This window comes from Salvia splendens, chromosome 14 (assembly GCF_004379255.2).
Source record: "Salvia splendens isolate huo1 chromosome 14, SspV2, whole genome shotgun sequence".
NCBI lineage: Eukaryota > Viridiplantae > Streptophyta > Magnoliopsida > Lamiales > Lamiaceae > Salvia > Salvia splendens.
The window spans coordinates 12,442,041-12,464,235 of NC_056045.1; positions in this window are offsets into that span (position 1 = coordinate 12,442,041).

Consider the following 22,195-nt stretch of genomic DNA (forward strand, 5'->3'; position numbering starts at 1 on the left):
GACGCTGATGTAATCTGGAATGAGCTCATGGTCGGAGCCCCCAAGTACACCCCTGGTTTCAAAGCACAGTTAGCATGGGAGTTCGTTACCCATCCCAAGGCGGGGACGTTCAAAACCAGCTATTCCAAGGGTTTCCACATCGAGAACCGCATCCTCCGCTTCGCACAGACGTTTATCAGTTATAATCTGATGGGGACAGCTAACTCCACCTTGACCACCGCAGACCTCTACTTCACCTGGCGCATGGCGAAGGGTGTTAAGGTGCACTAGGGCTACTGGTTGGCCCAAGCTTGCCATCAGATGACCGCCAACCCTTCTCGCCACATGTACACCTGCCATCTCCTTGGTGCATACCTCCAGCGCAATATAGTCATGAAGATAGCTAAGTCCGCACCTGAGGTGATCATGTGTGAACCCCCGGAATCATTCAGCGTTGAGTACTTTTTCAACAAGGTGCTCCTATACATGCACGGGAAGGACGTATGTTTCTACGATGTAGGTAGGATGGAGACCCTGGTGAAGTCGGAGCCGGATGGAATAGAGGCAGTGGCCAGTGTGGACTATGAGGAGTTGAAGAAAGAAATGGGCGAGATGCATAAGGAGCTCGGCAGAGTCCGAGAAGAGATGAAGGCCCTTAGAGGGAGTATAACTGACCTGGTGGGAAAGTCGTCCGTGCAGAGTGATCGCATGGTGGACGCTGTGAAGATGATGATGAGAATGGCCGATTGGTTAAAGAAAAAGTTATCCCAGACCTAGAAGAAGTTGCCTCTTGGACCCAGCAGCGTGTCCACGCAGCCAGATCAGGGAAGCTCATCTCTTCAGCAACCCCCACCAGCGTCTAAACCTTTGTTAACCCCATCTGCATCCAAGCCCCTGGCTGTGATGAAGCCCGTGTCAAAGCAACCTGAGATTGAGGAAGAGGAGCCGGCGTCGCCGGCTAGGAAGAAGGTGAAAGTGAACCGCCCCAACGTACCACCCCAGTCTGGCTCCCGCGGGGGCCAGACTCAGAATTGATACACCCCAGTGACCAAGTAAATTTTACTTTTCAGTTTTGTTTTCGTTGTCTTTTCGTTTATTATCTGTTTGTATGTTTGTTGATCTGAGTCTGTGGTTTTGTGTTCGCTGCTCAAGCATGCCTCGTTATGTATATATGTGTATGTGTCTTCTCCCACTTAGCCCAATCTTTGGTCTAAGTGTGAGAAGTTTGTGTTTTTTTGGGCATGTTTTGGTTTCTGTTCTGTTATAGTTTCTCCCACTTAGCCCGTTGCTCGGACTAAGTGTGAGAAGTTTGTTTTGCTTACACATGTCTGGTGTTTTGTGTGTTGTGTTTTAAGTTTATGTTTTGTTCTCTTCAACTGCCCTGTTTCTCCCCTTCACTGGGATGGCTTGGGGACAAGCATGAGTGAAGTGGGAGGGGGAGGGAGTTAGTGTTGTCTGTGTCTAGCGTGAATAGGAGTCATTAGGTCTAGGTTTTGTGTGTTGTCGCATGAGCTGGTGAATATAATAAGGCAAGATTCCCTTAGTGAGAGTAATTGAAGATAGGATACATGTCAACTTTGAGGCCTCTTTCTTTAATAAGCTGAAATCGGTTTGGATGAAGTGAGAACGATAGAGGATGCCTTAGCTGACCTGGTTGTGAAACCCCACTATATAAGTGAGTTATAACCCTAAATACTTTGAGCTAACATGTACGAAAGAGGGCCGCCACTGGATGTTTAGGGAGAAGAGTCAGAAGAAGAAAAATAGTGGTAAAAGGGTTCTGGAGGTATAAGCTGGACGAAGTCCAGAGAAAAAAAAATTAAGAGGTATAAGCTGGACGAAGTCCAGGAGGTATAAGTTGGACGAAGTCCAGGAGGAAAAAAAAATCTCATAAGGGAAAAGAAGCTGTAGGAAGGAGAAACTCTCATAACCCGAAGCATCAGTGGTGTGGCAATGACTTAAGAGTGAATCGATCCTAACATCCCTGGTGAGGAATGAGTGATAGAGTGTATCCAACAATTGGGAAGTTAATAGGTTATCTTGATGAACTGACAGACCGATTAGGTAGAAGAAGGGAAGGGGAGGATTTGGAGACTGTAGACGATCGGATAGATCTTAAGCTTGTGGGGACGGCTACCTAAAAGTTGAAGCTAGTTCATGCATTTTTCTTTGGGTATTTTCTTAAAGTGTTTATTTTCTTTTTGGTCGAGTCAGTTAATGTGTCTAGGTCTAGGAGTTTGTGTCAGTTATGTGTCTGTAGGGTCAGTCATAGGATAACCATGCATTGAAATTCGCCTTATTTCTTTTTCTTGTCTTTATACTTGAGGACAAGTATGGTTTAAGTGTGAGCAGTTTGATTAGGCTAATTTCATGCATCGGTTAAGGGGTTAAATTCAATAATTTGCAGGGTCTAACACACCTTTTAAGCCAGGTGTGTAGAAGAAATCGCCAAGTCCAGGAAGGAAGGAAGATAATCACCTGGCGAAGGAAATTGGCGAGAAAGTGCGCAGAATGAAGAAAAATTGCCAGACGAAGGAGATCATTAGCCGGAGAGCAGAACGGAGAATTCAAGAGAAAGCTTCTAGAAGATCGCCTCCACGTCTATAAAAGAGAGAGCACGCAACATACTTAAGAGGGATTGGGAGATAGAGAGAATTTTAGGAGGAGATATATTTTTAGCTCTGAGCTCACTTTCACACTTCTACACACACACTTGGGTTAGGTTCATTTTAAGTTGGCTATTGTGTACCACAATCCTCGTGTAGGGCCAAGAAACAATATATCCGCTTTCATTTCATTTTCTATTCAGAATTCTACCGAGTCTTCGCTGTTCGAAGCTCGGCTTTGGTTATTTGTCGAACTTTGCTTATTTGTCGAACTTTGCTTATCTATCTATGGAATTTCTATTTTCTGTCATGATGATGTTGATTTTGAGTTTTGATGATGTTTGATTCTGAGTTTGGAGTTGTTTACTTGAATGGATGCTTTTCGCATTTGATTTGGTGAACTGGAATTGAATCGTGGTTGGATTGTTGTTGATCGGAGTGGATTTGTTAAATCGTAGTTCATGGAGTTGTTTTTTTATCGTAGTTGGGTTCTGATTGCTTGGATCTGGAGTGGATTAAGCGTTGATGTGTGGATCTGAAACATAGTTCGTTGATTTTGCATGAATTTGATGACTCTTTTATATGTTTCTGTTTACTTCGTCTAGTAGAAGTAGATCTGTTCGGTTTCCGATTAATCGCCAGTTTCCGACGTCCGAATTATTATGTTATGTTTGAATCTGGGTTATTACTCTGTTTTCTCCATGTTCGAGCTTGAATCAGGTGACGAGATGCAGAACGTTGTTGGTTAAATTCATAGTTAGTTATTTGCAGCTTTTCATCCGTACTTTATTATTTTCGGGAAATGGTCCGCACTGTATGTTTGATTCCTTCTTAGCAAGATTAGGTAGCGGTTTGCTAGGTCGAGGAAGTTTGTTGAGATATTGAAGTTAAGATGATGTTCCATGCTTGCATGATGTTCTCTGTTTCCTTGGTCTAGTGTCAGCCAATTTTCATTCCCCAGCCTAGTTATAATTTTCTTAACCCCAAAATTGCGTGGCAGTAGCCAACCCCCTTTCCAGAGTCACTTAAATGCATTCTTACGTATCTGTCTTCATGGGATCGATCCCTGCTTCCCTGTACTAATTCATAGTACATAGGGTTGAGGGTTTTGAATGCGGAATTTTTGTGTCCGATAACCGAGACTTCCAGGATCCTCTGAGTTCCTAAACCTTGTGATCTAGCGGATTCTCTGGGTTTGAGAAGCTTGACCATGCACAAAAGCACACACAGTTCCTGACCAAACAGCTTCACATGCCTCGGAGAACGTCTCACCATCCTCTTATTGAAAGTTGTGGATGGCCTCTCTCAGCTTGTCCAACCTCTCGGTAGAATTGAAATCAATCAAAACTTCTTCTTGAGCTCCTCAAATGTAGCACTCCTTATGCCTTTTTCCCATAGAGTGAAAGGAGAAAGAAGTCTCTTCACTGAATCATGTGGCACTCCTTGTGGCTTGTAGTTACTTGTGAGCTCATAGAACAGATTCAAATAGGCTATGGGGTCTTTATCACTCTTCCCCCAAAACTGAGATCGTTCCGTAATCAAACCAATGTAGTGAGGAGGTATGTTCACATTATACGGCGCATATTCAAAGGCATCTTGATGATCATTGGCCTCTTGGACAAAATCTCCAAATTTTTCTTCCGGTGGTACATTTCCATCCTCACCATCCATGTTTTCTACAAACAACAATGTATCTTCTAAGTCTGAACCCTAAACTTTCAGAATCAAACCCTCCCTGTCTTTGTCTCACTGAACTCAAGGTACCAAACTTCGCTAGACCCTTTGATCGAATGAACATAAACTAGGACCCCGGCCAAGCAGAAAATACCCTGCACAATACAACACAACAAATCAAAGCAAATAAGGGGTTAAGTTGGCATGATGTCACCCTTCTACCAGAAGCGAGAACCTCGACAACTCTGGGATTAGTCCTAATAATCGTGTCTGCGGCAAGGAAATTGTTCTAACATAAAATCCTAAGAGTGGGAGTCAAGCCATCCGTTACCCAACCGTTGAGAAATGGTCAACCTCTTCAGAACATGATGACCACTAACCACGCGCTTTCCACACAAGCTCCGTACTTCTTCAACAATATAATATTTGCACAAGAAACACACACATTACGAGCACCATGTGGAAAAAAAATAAACTAAAAATTTAACTAAACTAAACTACCTATAAAACTAAGAAAAGTAAAAAGAAAAAAACACAAAGTTCTAACAACTAACGCCTCCCCTGCAACGACGCCAACAAATTGTTGTGATTTTTAGGGTACAATTTAAGTACACAAAACAAGTAATAAATCCCTAAAAATACTACCTATGCAAATATACAGACGTGTAATGCAGTATAAAAGGTGTTGAACCCACATGGAGAAGATTAATTGCTAAACTAGTAAACCTAACTAAAAAGCAGTAAATTAGTTTGATTTTGTGTTTTTAAATGAGAAAGCGGGTAAAGCATAAAACGAGAAAGCAAAATGCAAGAGAAACACATTAAAGAGGAAAGACTACTCCTAGCTTGTTTTGGGACACTTGTTCACATAAATCAAAGGTCAAATCTTTAGGAAAATAAAATAAAATAGAAATAGAATGAAGTTAATCTCACTTTGCTTGTCAAAACTGGTGGAGAGAGGGCAATAGCAGGGGTTTTCCAACGCGTGCAGCAATGGCATGGGGAGGAGGCCGAAGCGGCCGCCTGTGCATGCACAGTAGTGGCAGCGGCAGATCCGAGAGAGGGAGATCTGGAGAGAGGGTGGTGCGAAACCGTGAGCGAGAGAGATGAGGGAGAAAGAGAGAGAAATAGAGGGGAAAAGGAGAGAGGGGGAGGCGCCCGCCGTCTGTGGCGAGCAGGGCCGGCGGAGGAGCTGGCAGCTGCAGCTAGTGGGAGAGGAAGAGGAGCTGCTCCTTTCTCATTTAGATTTAGGCTACGAATGGTTGAGGAGATAACTTTGGTATCTCCCAGCAATGAAAGGGTCCTCCCATAGAGCCCTTCCATTCTACATCATTTCCACATCATCTGATGTGAATTCGGGTATTCACAATCATAGAATACAACGATGTCGAGGGCCATGGGTTGATTGGGGTCCGAGAAGAGGGTGGAGACATGTCAAGGTGCCAAGCCAAATTCAGAGGTCTAATTCAAACTGGAATTTCACTATGAAGATACAATCAAATGCTCTCCTCATACCACCATTGTCTTCATCGTCAAAATATCTTCGCGTGGGTATCTTGCATGCCTCAATCGGAGCCCGGATGAGGAAGTTATGATCAATTTAAGAAAGTCGCGCAATGTAGAAAGAAACACGCGGGCGGGTGTTTTGCCAACCCAAAATCAACCGGCCGGGTGTGTTTGCTGAGAGAACAGTTTTTGTCCAGTGACTTCACGCAGGCAGGTGAAATGAGCCGTGGAAAACACCCGGTCGGGTGTTTTGTTCGGAATGTAACTTTTTGACCGAGAATTTATTTTGCTTCTTTTTTCACTCTAGTATAAATACCCATGTCTAGGGTTTTTGTGAGCAGTTTTTGAATGATATTGAAAGAACAAAGACTCCATTGTGAGCACCATCTTCATTTTTGAAGATTTATCAAAATCCCTTGTAGTTGCATTACAATCTATTGCCGGGCTTAGGTTGAATGTTAAGGTGTGCTTTACTAGTTCTTGTGTTGCTAGTTTTGTGGAGCCATTAGGTTCTTGTTTGTGAAAGTAGCCATTGGGTTTTCTTTCTTGAGCTTTAATCTAAATCATAACACCTATCATCTTCTGCTTCTCTTCCATCTTTTTATTGTCTTATTTCTTGTTTGGGTTATTGGATATTTTTGCAAGAAAAAATCCGGGCAACATATGTTTCTTGAATCCTTAAGATTCACATTATTTGGTATCAAACCCATTGGTTCTTGTTCTTGTAATATCCCAAAAAAAAAATTTGCGACTTTTGTTGTAATATGGATGTCGAGTGGAAAATTTTCTTTTATGAGATTATTCGTTCCTAAGTGATTGAGCTGATTATGTGAAATAATTGTCATGAGCGATGTGGAATGAAATGTTATATACATTATATGTTACAATGTGGGGAATTAATTAAATGAGATCATGTATTTTGTTCTAGCCAAATTCATTGGGAATTTTCGGCCCATTCAATTATTGAAAATATCTTTTTCTTGGATTTAATTCATTGTTTTGGGATATTTATCCAAATTAAATCCAAACCGAATTATCCCTAATTTGTGCTACATGAAATTCGAATCCTAGCCTAATGTTGTGAGTTTCGAAAATCCCCTATTTTAATTAGGAGGATGAATTATTTTCTTTGATTTAATTGGTGCCTTGTGGATTCCCTTCTTTTAATTTTGAATCCAATTAAATCATGCCACACTTTGTTTCCTCACCCTAATTAAATTAGGATTTGAATTATTTCCTTGTGGCAATTAAAGCCAATTTTTGGCCCTCATTGTGGAGGAAAATATATTTATTTCCTATTTTGTGGAATTCCTTCTATTCAAATAAGTGTCAAATTAATACCTATGTCTAATCTATTGGGGATGTGAATATTTTCCTTTTATTTTGTTCTCCACCCCACACGCCCATATGCTTTTATTTTCCTTGTGTATATTAATTTATTGGTTACCTATTTTTATGGGAGTCTTTTCCTATATAAAAAAAAAGAATTACCAAATTTAAATCTTATTCCCATTTAATTGAGGATTTAAATATTTATTTCCTTCCATGGACCAAAATACACGCCTACTTTATTTTTATTGTGGGAATTCACCTCTATTTTATTCTCCCACAATTTAATTATTCTAATTTAGTGTGGGGATTTAACCTAAACCTTATATAACTAAAACCCTAACCCTAGCCACCAAAAATCACACGCCTCCTTTCTCCTTCTCCCTCCCCCACACGATTCCCCCCCTCCCCCTCCACATTCTCTCCAAAAACTCTCCTTCAATCCTTGTTCTTGCATCCATTGAAGTTTATTTTCAAGAGTTCTCGACGAATCGTATCAATCTTTGCTTCTACCGGTTGGTTTTCGATTCAAGAAGGTATAATTGAATCTTTTCCCTCATCTTCACCATTGAAAACCTTGTTCTTGATTCCTTTATGAAAATTTGTGTTTTGTATGAGAAGAATTGTGAATATGCGATTTTGAATGAAAATGTGTGAAGTTTGAATGAATCATTGGTGAATGATGTGTGATTGTATGAGGACATGATTGTGAGAACCTTTTGAAGCATGATTGTGTGTGGAAAGAAACCCTAATTTTGAAATTGTGAAACCTGAAAACTGTGGTGTTCGGACAGTGGATTCCGACGTGTGTTTGACTGACCAAACGATCTTATTTTGGTGCGAACTTTTAACTGAGTAAACTTTAAGGTGTTTTTTGTGTTGTGTGTAAATTTCAGACCCTCTTGATGAAAGATAAATTTTTAATATATCTTTGAAGTCGACTGCGCAATTCTGCCAGAAACTTGTATTCTCGCCCAGAAAGTTTCGTTTTCTATTTGACCGACCAAATGGCCTCTTTTTTATGTGAATTTTGAACTGGATGAAATATGAAGTGTCTTCTGTGATTTGTGAAAATTTTAGCCTCATTGGACATCGAATGAATGTTTGACAAAGTTTTCAATTGAACTGCGCAGTACTGCCAGAGTTTTTGTGTTCCGACCAGAGAGTTGCACTTTTGTTTTGACTGGCTAAATGACATGGTTTTAGTGTACAATTTTAACGGGATGAACTTGAATGTGTCTACTGTGTTGTGACCAAATTTTAGCTTCATATGAAGTCGGATGGATTTTTGGTGATTTTTACAAACCAACTGCACCGTTATGCCAGATTTGTTATTATGTTGAAATATCACTTGTTGCCAAGTTTGAGTGAATTATATGATGCATGTATGATTAAGGAATGTATCCTATGACGTGATTATGTGTGACACGTTGAGAAATATTATGGCATGTTTTCCTTATGTTGACGAATGGTTGGGATGGGTAATTTAAGAGAACGATGAAAGGAACGATAGGACATGCATGATAATGTGAATTGATGGAAGGCTGATTTGTGTTGTGATGTTGACAAGGGTTATTGTGTGTACGTGAGCACGAGGAACGAGGATTGCCTTAAGTTGGATATTGAATTGTTTAAGCAAACGAGGTGGGCTTTCTTTTATAATTCTTTTATTTTTCAAAAATATGATGTGGTGTATAAGGGTGGTTTAACTCGTTATGTCATGCCATGATGTTTTGTTTATGAGATTGTTTCCTGATGCCTAGTTCGTTCGAGCTTGCTCCGTTAGGCTATATGGCTGTGTTGTGAAACGAATTCGGTCTCATGTGAGATCGATGCATGAAATTGATGACGATATGATGATGATGTTTTGGGCAAGGGCACGCATGTGAATGAATGTTATGCGTAAAGATGAATTGTGATGATATGACTATGTGGAATATGAGTATGATTGACATGATGATCTAAGCATGTATTGTATGCGTGAATACGATGTGGTGATAGTATGATTCTGTGGAGTATGAGCATGATTGTCAAAATGGTCTAAACACGTGTGGTTTGTGTGAAAATGATACTGTGATGGTATGATTATGTGGGACATGAGCAAGATTGGTATGATGACCTAAGTATGTGTTATATGTGTGATAGTACTACGACGTGAGCATGTGAACATAGGATGATGGAGTGTTTTACATGAAGGACGAAAGTTGATGAGTTGTTTTGAGAATGTTAAAAAAAAATTGCAAAAAAAATTGAGTAATCTAAGAATGTTGTTTCAAACATATATGTGAAGTGCATGAGTGTTATGTTTGGAATATAAATGTTTTATGAGCTTTGAAAGATTTGCAAGGTTTGATATGTAGAAAAAAAAATGGAAAAGGATTTTGTGGTTGATGTTTTGTAATATTAATGACTAGTTGTCCTAGTAGAGTTTGATTGAGGAAAAATGTTTATATTGTGAAAAGTTGTTGATAATTTTGGAAGTTGTTTGATTGAGGAAAAATGTTTATGTTTTGCAATATCTTTGAACTTCAAATGAAAACATGTTAGTTCTCTCCTTTGGGAAAATTTATTGACCAATGGAAAATGTTGTGTTTATGAATTGTTCAAAAAAAATTAATTAAATTAACTTTTTCGTTTGGAAAATTTAGCTATGGAAGTGTGATGTTATGTATGTTATGAGGTGCGAAGTATGATGCGTTATTCTATGGAGTCTTTTATACGAATGATGGAAGTTGATGCGAAAGTACAATTTAATTTGAGTTAAAACTTTTACTTTAAAAGCGATATGTGGAAAAAAAAACTTTTTTTTTCAGAAAGTGTGAAAGTGTAAAGAAATTTTGTTTCAAAAGTTGTGAATATAATTGTGAAGTTCGAAAGTGTTTTGCTATGGGATGTGAAAATGTTGTGTGTTTATCTTGAGGTCTGAATGACGTAAATTGTGGTAGATGATGATCTATGAGATGATGAATTGTGTTGTGAACTTAGAGTACCTAAAATATAAGCCTAGTTGACCGCGCGAGTCGTAGTTCTAAGTTGAAAACTTAACTATTGCTTCTCTGAGCAATGAAACGTAAGAGAATATGAAAGTTGAGGCAAACCCTTAAGTCAAGGTGCGAGACAAGAAGATGTGAAGCTAAGTGATATTTTCATGCAACGACGAGCGGTAATACTCGCAATTTAAATTAGTATAGTGTAATCGTGCGTAAGCGGCAAAATGATGGAGATGATCTTCATACCCTGCTAAGGAGCACGAGGATGACAACAATATCCTACGAGGATAATCATTATGACATGCAGAGAACTTTATGAAGATATGGACTCCGACTTTCATTGTTAGTGGCTTTGACACGAAGAATCTCAGCGTGGAATCCACAGTCCTTAGAGCGATGTTACCAGTCTCGGCTTGCGAAAGATGAACGAGGTGGTGCGACTTTAATAGCTATAAAAACTATTTTAATCAACAGTTCTTACTTGGATTCTAAGAAGTTATTTTTCAGGACCTTTCAAATAACCGTGACCCCTTGTCTATTTAACAGCTTGTTTCATTCACCCCTTGCAAGTGATGCATATTATTTCTTTTCCTCCATTGAGTCATAACTCACTTTCAGTTCTTGGAAAGTGGTGTTGCCTTCATAACTTTGGACAATTGGATTGATTGTAGTCTTCTTTGACTTATTATTTATACGAACAATATTTTGACTTTGTGAGCCTTTGCTATTGAACTTCATTCCTAAGGCTGCTTGCAGTCATGTCCTTCAATATAGGCACGCTTCACAGACATGTTTTCTATGGGATATTCTTCTTTGAACTTTTGTTCAGCTTTTCATTTTGTAACCATGTCTGTGTCAAGTTCTTTCTCATAGAGTGAAATTCTTTTTGGTTCAGTTCCACTATATGTATTCTTTCCATAATAGAACCATTCTTTTTACAAAACAAAGTTAAGGTCTACATTTTGTACCTTGCCTTAACAAAGTTAATCCACTTGATTTTTTTTCAAAAGCCCCTTTGACTTTGGTTGCCTTTCACAAACATATGAACCCATTAATATGATTATATTATTCCACAGTATGATTTTCGTTGAACCATGATCAGTACCGCTTTGTGACAACTGCCTACATTTCTAATCCTCATACAACTGATCATTTTTTTTCTCAACCCTATAAGTCATTATCCATTGATATGTGGACCTTTCAAATTTGGTCAAACAACTGAATTAGCTTGTTTGGTAGCCTACTTTGAGAATTGACTTTAATTCGATTGCATATCATATTCATGACCTATCTTATGTTCTTTCAAGCTCCGTGGGGATGATCATAACCAATTGTTACAATTTGAAATCGGTTCATATCCAAGTTAAGACTGTTTGATTAAACTTTGAGTTCTTGATACATATTCCGAGTTCTTGATGCAACTTTTGCAAGGAGAGGCAAATTTTTTTTCGAGCCCCTGGCGACGAGCCGACTAGCTTGTATGGGATTTCCAAGAACCGACGAACCTCCATAATCTCTGCTTTACAAGCAACCACGATGATCAGAAAAGGGTGTCCGGTGTATCTTGTGTACTTGAATGGAAAGGAGAAGAAAGACTTGAAGGTGGAAGACGAGGCAGTAATACGAGACTTTCCCGACGTGTTCCCTGAAACTTTGCCTGGACCGCCGCCCGACAGACAAGTGAAGTTTACCTTTGACTTAGAACCTGGATCTGCGCCAGTATCGAAAGTACCATACCGAATGGCCTCTAAAGAGTTGGCTGAATTAAAGATTCAGTTGCAAGAACTACTAGATTTGGGATTTATTCAGCCTAGTGTATCACCGTGGGGAGCGCCTGTGTTGTTCGTAAAGAAAAAGGACGGAACGATGAGGATGTGCATTGACTATCGTGAGCTCAACAAGCTGACCTTGAAGAATAAATACCCACTGCCAAGAATCGACGACTTGTTTGACCAACTTCGAGGAGCGGGCGTATTTTCGAAAATGCACTTGAGATCGGGGTATCATCAACTAAAGGTCCGACGAGAGGATGTGCCTAAGACTGCTTTTCGCACTCGTTATGGCCATTATGATTTGTCGTGATGCCGTTTGGGCTGACCAACGCCCCGTCCATCTTCATGGACTTGATAAACCGAGTTTTCCACGAGTATCTCGACAAGTTCGTGTTAGTCTTCATCGACGATGTTTTAGTATACTCGAAGAACGAGGAGGAACATGGAGGGCATTTGCAAACTGTGTTGGAAACGTTACGAAAGGAGAAACTTTATGCCAAGTTTAGTAAGTGTGAGTTTTGGTTGACTCGAGTGAACTTTCTTGGTCATATTGTGACGGCAAATGGGATTCAAGTAGACCCAGCAAAGGTCGAGGCTGTGCAAAATTGGAAATCGCCGAAAACACCGAGTGAAATCTGCAGTTTCTTGGGATTGGTGGGATACTATCGACACTTCATCGAGGGATTCTCTAAAATCGCGAGGCCAATGACACAACTGTTGAAGAAAGGAGTCAAAGTGGTTTGGACGCCGGAGTGCGAGGCGAGTTTCCAACTGTTGAAAGAGAAATTGACTACAACACCTGTTCTAGCCATACCGGCAGCCGACAAGGACTTCGCCGTCTATACTGATGCATAGAAGGTAGGACTTGGATGCGTGTTGATGCAAGATGGGAAATTGATAGCATACGCTTCCCGACAGTTGAGACCGAATGAATTGAATTTTCCGACGCACGACTTGGAGCTAGCAGCAGTAGTGCATGCACTGAAAATTTGGAGACATCATCTCTACGGAGTGAGATATACGGATCACAAGAGTCTCAAGTATTTCTTCGAGCAAAATGAGCTAAACATGCAACAACGACATTGGTTAGAGATCGTGAAAGATTATGACTGTGGTATTCACTATCATCCGGGCAAGGCGAACGTAGTAGCTGATGCTTTGAGTAGGAAGAACCAACCGCAATTGGCTTATTTCCTAACGCAAGAGGAAGCGTTGATTCGCGAATTCGACAGAATGGGATTGGAAATAGTAAAAGTGCCCGAGACAGTAGGAGGAAGAATCGCGACGCTAGTGATTGAGCCAGATTTGAGAACCAAGCTCAAGCCCAACGACGTGATGAGAAGTTGGAAGAGTTACGTGTGAAGGTGAGAGCCGAGAAGCTTGATCATTACCGTGAGGAGGCGGATAATGCTTTGACGTACGATGGACGATTGTGTGTGCCGAGCGATGAGGCGCTAAAAGATGAAATTTTGAGGGAAGCGCACGACATGCCTTACACTGCTCACCCCGGAAGCACGAAGATGTATCGAGATTTGAAGCAACATTTTTGGTGGAATGGAATGAAAGGAGATGTGGCGTATGTGGAGCGATGTCTAGCATGCTAACAAGTGAAGGCCTTACACCAACGGCCATATGGGAAATTGCAACCACTTGTAATTCCCGAATGGAAGTGGGAGCATCTAACTATGGATTTCGTGACGGGTTTGCCAAAGTCACAGAAGGGAAACACCATGCGCGCTTCTCCTCTTGTGATCTCCCAATTCAGTTTCACCTGTCGGTGGTCTATGGAAAATGCACAAGAGTTGGAAGACACCCGCTTTGGAATAAACTTCGAGAGTTGGCTGTGGGTATGGAGGGTTTGCCGTGGTTGGTAGGAGGAGATTTTAATATCTTCCTCTCTGAGGAGGAAAGGCAGGGGTCGAATAAGAACAGAGTAAAGGAAATGGCGGAATTTGCTGATGCGGTTAATGACTGTCAGCTGCTAGAGCTTGGTTCCGATGGTGCTAATTTTACGTGGGCCAGAGGAGACATCTTGGAAAAACTTGATAGAGCTTTGATCGGAGAGGGATGGCTTAATTTGTTCTCGGAGACTAGTGTTACAAATCTACCAAGGGTGATGTCGGATCATAGTCCGCTGCTCATTCAATGCAGGTGTCCAGGTCCTCTGGTGCGACCACCGTTCAGGTTTCAAAATATGTGGGTGAGGCACCGTTCTTTCCGGGAGGTGGTGAAGGAGAGTTGGAATATACCAATTGAAGAAAGGGGCCTAGTGAAGTTGCAGGTTAAGCTCAGACGGTTAAAGAAATGCTTGAAACTGTGGAACAAAAATGGTTTTGGCAATATCTTTGAAAAACTAAAGCTGGCAGAAGAAGAAGCTCAAGAAGCTCTTAAAAGGTTTGAACAAAATAAGACCCCTGAAAACCGGGCTGAGATGAATAGGACAGCGGCTGAGCTGATCCTTAGAGTTAAAATGGAAGAAGATTACTGGAAGCAAAAAGCGGCTATACGTTGGTTGGTCGAAGGGGAAAGAAATTCAAAGTTCTTCCAAGGATGGGTGAAATACAAAAGATCTAAAGCTAGGATCTTCTCGATTGAGGAGGGGGATCAAACTCTGACGGAGGATGAAGATATCAGAGCCTCAGCCGTTAACTTTTTCCAGAAGCTGTTGTCTTCAGATGTAGATAAGCTAGTGGAACCAGATCTGGACATCTTGTCATCTATTCCAGCTGAGGTTAATATGAATGAGTTGGATAAGACGCCATCGATATAGGAGATGCGAGATGCAGTCTTTAGTATCTGTTCGGATAGTGCATCGGGGCCAGATGGGTTTTCCTCGTTATTCTACCAAAAGTGTTGGGATATCATCAACCGAGATGTTTTGGAGGCGGTTACTGATTTCTTTCAGGGGGCGCAAATGCCGAGGGGAATTGCGGCGATAATGATTATCCTTATCCCCAAGAAAAAGAATCCCACGAAGTGGACAGAATATAGGCCGATAAGTTTGTGTAATGTGTCTAATAAAATCATCTCTAAACTGCTGACTTCAAGAATGGCAGCCCTCCTCCCCGTGCTCACGGCGCCAAATCAGAGCGGCTTCGTAAGGGGCCGGCTTCTCAGTGATAATGTGTTACTTGCTAAGGAGATGATCTATGAGATAGGGAAATGCAACCCCTCTCCAAACTTGGTTCTTAAATTAGATATGGCAAAGGCGTACGATCGTGTCCAGTGGCCGTTCTTGCTAAAAGTGTTAAAAAGAATGGGATTCTCGGATTTATGGCTGGGAATGATCGAGAGATGTGTTAATCCTTGCTGGATCTCGGTCCTTATTAATGGTTCTCCAGCTGGGTTTTTCAAGTCTTCACGCGGACTACGTCAAGGGGATCCTCTGTCCCCCTCTTTATTTATCCTCGCGGCTGATTACTTATCCCGCCTTCTAGACCGGCTTATCCTTGGAAAAAAGGAGATGAGGTTCTGTACAGCTCGATATTCAATGGGGGTCTCGCATCTGGCATATGCGGATGATATAATCATCTTTACTCAAGCTAGAAGAGCAACCATCCGTAAAATCAATCATTGCCTCAAACATTATATGGAGGTCTCAGGTCAGTTGATAAATGAGGGGAAAAGCTGTTTCTACATAGATGAGAAGTACAATGGCTGGGCTGCAGGGGTGAAGCTAACAGGGGGGTTCCAACAGGGCACTCTGCCTTGCACATACCTTGGGGTTCCAATTTTCAAAGGAAGGAAGAAAACGAACCTCTTCATGTTTCTTCGTGAGAAAATGTCTGAGAAGGTGCAGAGTTGGAGTCATCGGCACCTTTCCTTTGGGGGAAGATTGACCTTGATCAGAAGTATCTTGCAGGCTATACCAATGCACATTTTCCAGGTTCTAGAACTGACCAAAGGGGCTATCAGATTGATGGAGCAGGTGCTAGCAAGATATTTTTGGGGCTTTTGTAATACGACGAACAAAACACACTGGATAAAATGGGAGGACGTTTGCAGACCAACGTGCGAAGGAGGCTTGGGTATACGTCGTATGGCAGACACCATGGAGGCTTGTAGCTTTAAGCTTTGGTGGAGATTCCGTGAGAAGAGTTCTTTGTGGGCTGAGTATATGCACAAGAAATATTGGTCTCGATCAGCTGCTTTCTCCATCTACCGTTCTTGCCGTTTCAGCCCCACGTGGAGAAGATTATTCAAAGCAGGAAGTAAATGTCATCATCTTCTCAAATGGATGCTGGGTAAAGGAAATCTAAATTTCTGGGATGATGTCTGGGTGAAAAATCAGCCGCTCTCCAGCCTTCGTCTGCGTGAAGAAGCTCCTGAGTTTGCTTAGGTAAAAGATGTGTGGAGGGATTCGGAGTGGAATGAGGAGGTTCTCCGGGAATGGCTGGGAGAGCAAGGCGTTCCGAGAGAGTGGGTAGAGGACATCATGCTGACCCCTTTCGACATGGAGGAGGAGGATAAAGCTCGATGGACCCTAAACCCCCATGGAAATTTCACTCTAGCCTCGGCCTCGGCATGGGAGCAGGTCCGGCACAGAGGTGAGGAGAGGGAGGTTTTTAAAATCATCTGGAACAAGAGTATCATCCCCACGATATCTGTTTTTCTGTGGCGATTGTTGGCTAACCGTCTCCCGATTGATGAGAAATTACAATGGAGGGGGTGGCAATGGCCTCCAAGTGCCACTGCTGTGCTAATCCAAAGAGTGAATCAAGACTCCACCTTTTTGTGAATGGGGAGGCAGCCAAGGGAGTGTGGGAGCACTTTGCGAGTTGGTTCCCTCAGGTCAAGGCCTTTGTATGGCCAGGGAATAATGTGGAAAGAAGGTTGAGATGGTGGTAGCAACATACCAGAAGCAGATGTCACCCTCATGTAAGTACCAACATCCCTTGCTTGATTTTGTGGTACCTATGGACAGAGAGAAATGGATGCATACATCGTGGAACTAGTTTCAGGCTGGAGAATGTAAGCTACAGGGTAGAATGGCACCTCAGAAACCTGGTGTTGGCTGGGCATCTTGGCCAGGAGCAGTGGGAAGATTGTGAGCCGGGTGTAGCTTCCTTGAAAGGACGCCCGACTAGGGAAAGGCCTAAAAAGGCTGAGAAAGTGCAGTGGAGGCTTCCAGAGTCGCCTTGGCTAAAACTTAATTCGGATGGAGCCTACGAAAAGTCAGGGAACAAGGGGGATGGAGGTTTACTGCGGAACTACCGAGGTGACCTAGTCGAAGCCTTTAGTTCTCCTTTGGAAGTGTCTTCAGGGTTGGAGGCGGAAATGATGGCCCTTTTGGAGGGTATCTTGATGGCCAAAGCCCATGGCACGTTCCTCTGGTCAGAATGCGGAAATCCTGTGCTCTACCCTTGACAAGGGACTGCTGGGGCCGGCAGAGACAAGGCACACTATGGCTAAGATCAGAAATGTTCTAAAGGGATTCACTTGGAAAATCACTTACATCAGACGGGAAGGGAATAAAGTGGCAGACTATCTTGCTTCCATCGGAAAGAAGAGCACGGTCAAGCTGAGGTATACAGATAGATCAGCCCCGGCAAGAGTAAGAGCTATGGTGAGGCTGGACCAGATTAGCATGCCGAATTTTCGGTTTCCTTAGTTTGATTGGTTTTTTCATGGCTGATACGATAGTTGTTTGGTATTGTTTTATTGTTTTTCGTGGCTGTTAAGATAGTCTCGTTTGGTGTAGCTTTGATGTTTTGGACATTCCACTTTTGGGTCTGTCAGCTTGTAATTCCCTTTTTGATATGATATATATGGGATGAGGGGCCTGCTAAACCCTCCGCCGGGAAGGCGTTTATGGAAAAAAAAGAAGGGCAACACTGCAATTTGGGTGATCATCGACCGACTAACTAAAAGCACGCACTTTTTACCAATTCGAATTACTTATGGCGTGGACAAGTTAGCAAAGCTCTACGTGAATGAGATTGTGCGTTTGCATGGGGTGCCAAAGACCATTGTGTTCGACCGTGATACGAAGTTCACATCAGAGTTTACAACGGGAATTGGGCACACAACTGAACTTCAGCACTGCTTATCACCCACAATCGGATGGACAGTCAGAGAGGACGATTCAAACCCTCGAGGATATGCTGCGAGTCGTTGTCTTAGATTGAGGGGAAAGTTGGGAAACTATTCTACCATTGGTTGAATTCGCCTACAACAATAGCTACCAAGCGACGATTGATATGGCTCCGTATGAAGCTTTATATGGCAGGAAGTGTCAATCCCCACTATATTGGTGAAGTTGAGTTGGGCCTGCCTCTCGACTCTAATGTCGAATGACTAGACTCAGGAGTAAGCAAGTGTGCACATATGAGAATTAATGCAAGGCTCGGTCCAGACACAACGCTCCTTAAATCCACTGGATCACTGGGTCCAGGAACTCAAGAGAACTACAGTGTTTTTGTCGTTGGACACACTCGACTCCCCTTCAAAAAAATAAATCCCTCAACCCGAATACTATGAATTAGTATAGGGAAGTGGGGTCGATCCCACAGAGATGGATTCGCAGGGTAGTGCTAAGAGACTATGGAAACAAACGGCTGCTGCCACGCAAAGGGGTTGAGATTTTAACTACCACTAGATCTAGGCAAGAAATGTAAACGCTAGACCTAGAACACAGAAAACTTACTGGAATCAGACATCAAATCCGAAAGACACAATCACTTCCTTGACTGAGTAAATAACTAACTGATTGAGACTAGGCAGAAAGAATAAAATAGCGGGGAACATGATTCCAAATATGTAAAAAGCTGCAGATAACAGATCAGCTCCAGCTAGCTTCGCATGCAAAGTTCCTAACAGATTCAGAAACGCAAATGCAGAAAACAGAGCATACTCCCAGATTCGAACAGAATATAGAAATTGAGATGCCGGAAACTTGCTACGAATCGGAAATAAACCAGATCTACGTAAACTAGGCGGAATGAAATGAAAACACGTAAGCTAGGCATGAAATTTAAACACTCCTGCTCAGAATCACGTCGGACGCTTAATCCACTCCGGATCCAAGCAATCCAAACTCAACAATCAACTAAATCAACTCCATAACTCCGATTCTAATAGATCTGCTCCGATCACCGCCAAATTCAATCAATCAAGAACAATCTGCAAACAAATCACAAACTCCAGCAAAACCCAACCTCCGATTCATCCAAAAACAGAACCATTCTTCAGATCCAAACGAAAAATATCAGCAAATAATCAGAAACCAACTGCAAAAAAAATAAACAACTCCGACAATCCAACTCGAAATCAAGCGAACTCAACCAGCAAACCAGAAATGAACACAATAGACATAAGCGAAAGTAAAATCTGGAATAAAACAGGAAATATTGGTTAACAAAAGAAAACCGAGCTTCGAACAGCGAAGCTCGGCGGAATCAGTGTAAATAGCAACGGAATTGTAAATTGTTTCTTCGCCCTTGAACTAGGACGGTGTTACAACCCTCGAACCACTCTCGGAAAGCTAAAACGTGAACCCCAGCCAAGTGCTAACTGGAATCTCTCGCGAATTTGGAGTCAAGTGTGTGGAAAGGTGAATCGAGCAAGGGGCTGTTAGTGAGGCCTCCACCCGAGAAGGTCCCTCCAGCCTGCATGCTTCTCCCTTTTATAGATGCGGACATAGCCTTCTAGAGTTTTCGTAGAAATCCCTATTCTACCCTTCAACTCCGAGGCTTCCTCCGTCTAGCAATTTTCTTCCAATTGTTCACCCTTTCGCCAGTTTCCTAGGACCATGCAAGCGTCCTCTTCTTTTCCTGGATCTGGCGAAAAACTTCACATACCTGACTTAATTCAATGCGTTAGACCCAGTAATTTCATGAAATGAACCCCTAGACCGATCCATGAAATTAGCCTTATCAAACTGCTCACACTTAAACCATGCTTGTCCTCAAGTATGAAAGACAAGAAAATAGGAATAAGGCGAATTTCAATGCATGGTTACCAAGTAAAACTTTAAGAAATGAAAACAAAACAAACTCCTAGACCTAAGCAACTACGGACTTAGAAAAGAAAATAACACAAAGAACAGAAACACAACAAAACAAACAAGCATGAACTAGTTTCGAATTTTTAAGCTACTATCCCCACAAGTTTAAGTTCAATCTGATCGATTACAGTCTTCAAATCTTCCCCCTTCCTTCGTCTGCCTAAACGGTCTGTCAGTTAGTCAAGATAGCCTATTGATTTCCCATCTGTTAGGTTTGCTCGATCACTCATTCCTCACCAGGGATGTTAGGATCAAAAACGCTCCAAAGTTAGAGTTATACCACTGATGCGTCGGGTTATGAGAGTTTTCTCCCTATTCTTCCTCCTTTCCTATGAATTTCCCTGGGCCAGGCTACGATTTTTTTTTTTTTTCTTCCTCATTTTTCTGTATTACAACCCCTTTCCCCTGGACTTCGTCCAGCTTATTCCTCCTTTTTTTTTTTTTTCCCTGGACTTCGTCCAGCTTATACCTCCGGTTTCAGGACTTTGTCCAGCTTATTCCTCCTTAACCCATTTTTTTTCTCCTTCATACTCTACTCCCTAAGCATCAAGTGATAGCCCATTATTTCATGTTAGCTCTAAAAGTGTTTAGGCTTATAACTCTCTTTATAGTAGGGCTGTACAGCTAGGTTATCTAAGTCGTTTTCCATCGTCCTAACTTCATTCAGGTCGCATTCGGCTTATTAAGGAAGAAAGTGTCAAAGTTGATCTGCTTTCTCTCTTCAATCACTCTTACTAAGGGGATCTTGCCTTATTATCTAGCTAGCTCATGCGAAGCACACATCCTAAGACACAAAAATGATACTTACTCCCCCCCCCTCCCGCTTCACTCAAGCTTGTCCCCAAGCCATCGTAGTGAAGGGGGGAAAAGGGAAGTACTAACAGCAGACTGATAAAGCAAACAACAACAAACACAAATACAGAGCAAAACTTCTCACACTTAGACCGAGCATCGGGCTAAGTGGGAGAAGGCGCAACAAACAAACTAAGGCATGCAAAAAAAAACAAAACACCCCCTTCTCACACTTAGACCAAAAGTTGGGCTAAGTGTAAGAAAGGCAACACATATGTACAATTACAGATCATGCTGGCATATAAGAACACAAACAAAACGGAAAATAAAATAATAAAAAAAAGGGTTACTTGGCTCCGTGGGGGGTTCAATTCGGGGTCTGGCCCCCGCGAGGGCCAGACTTTGGTGGCGCTGTCTGGTGGGTCACCTTAGCTTTCTTTCTGGCTGGCAACTCCGGCTTCTCTTGTCGTTCTTCTGTCGGGCGGGGTACGGTTGTCTTCAATATCACGGGCCGAGAGGGAGATGGAGTAGTCTGGGGCCTCGGGGCATGCGGTGGCTTCTGCGCAGTTAGACTTCCTTGACCTGGCGTTGTAGAATCGCCGCTAGGCTTCGGAAGTTCCTTCGGTGTCTCTGGGAACCTTGCTCTAAGCCACTTTGTCATTGCCATCATCAACTCAACACCTTCCGTCATCTTTTCAGTACATCTGGTCGATGTCGCCACAAGATCAGACATGCGCCCCTTGAGGGTCACCATTTCCTCCCTAACCTTCTGAACTTCTACTCTTATTTCTTCCATCTCCGTTCGTACTCCGGCGACTTCCTTCCTCACTTTCCCAGCCTCACTACTATCCTTCCCTTTACCCCGCAGGGACACAATTTCATTCCGAACCATCTTCATTTCTGACCTCATCCAACCAACCTCCTTTCGCACTTCCTCTACTTCTATCCTGGCTCCTGCTTCCAAACCAGTAGTATTCTTCACTTCCACCACATCGGATTCCTGTTTCACCTGAGTCTCTGACTGCCCAACCTCATAAAAGCATACTTCCCTTCCGCGTGCGATCAGCAACCCTTTATTGAAAAAATAATCCATGTTAAAAACCTCAGGGGGTGAACATGTCTTTACCTCTCGGCATGCCTTATGGATCTTCATGATCACATTCCTCTGTAGATAAGCTCCGAGCAAGTGGCACGTGTATAGGTACCGGGAAGGATTTGCAGTCACTTGATGGCAGGCTTGGGCTATCCAGTAGCCCAAGTGAACTCTTACCCCCGTAGCCATGCACCATGTGAAGTACAGATCGGCGGTAGTCAGAGCGTTGTTGGCTGTGCCCATTAAATTGTAACTAATAAAAGTCTGGGCAAACCTCAGGACCCTATTTTCGATGTGGTGTGCCTTCGAAAAGCTTGTTTTAAACTGACCCACCCTCGGGTGAGTCAAGAACTCCCATGCGCTTTGCGCTTTGAATCCCGGCATCATTTTCGGGGGACCAATCATCCTCTCGCTCCACAGGCCTTCATCGTCCTCCGTTCGCGTCTGCA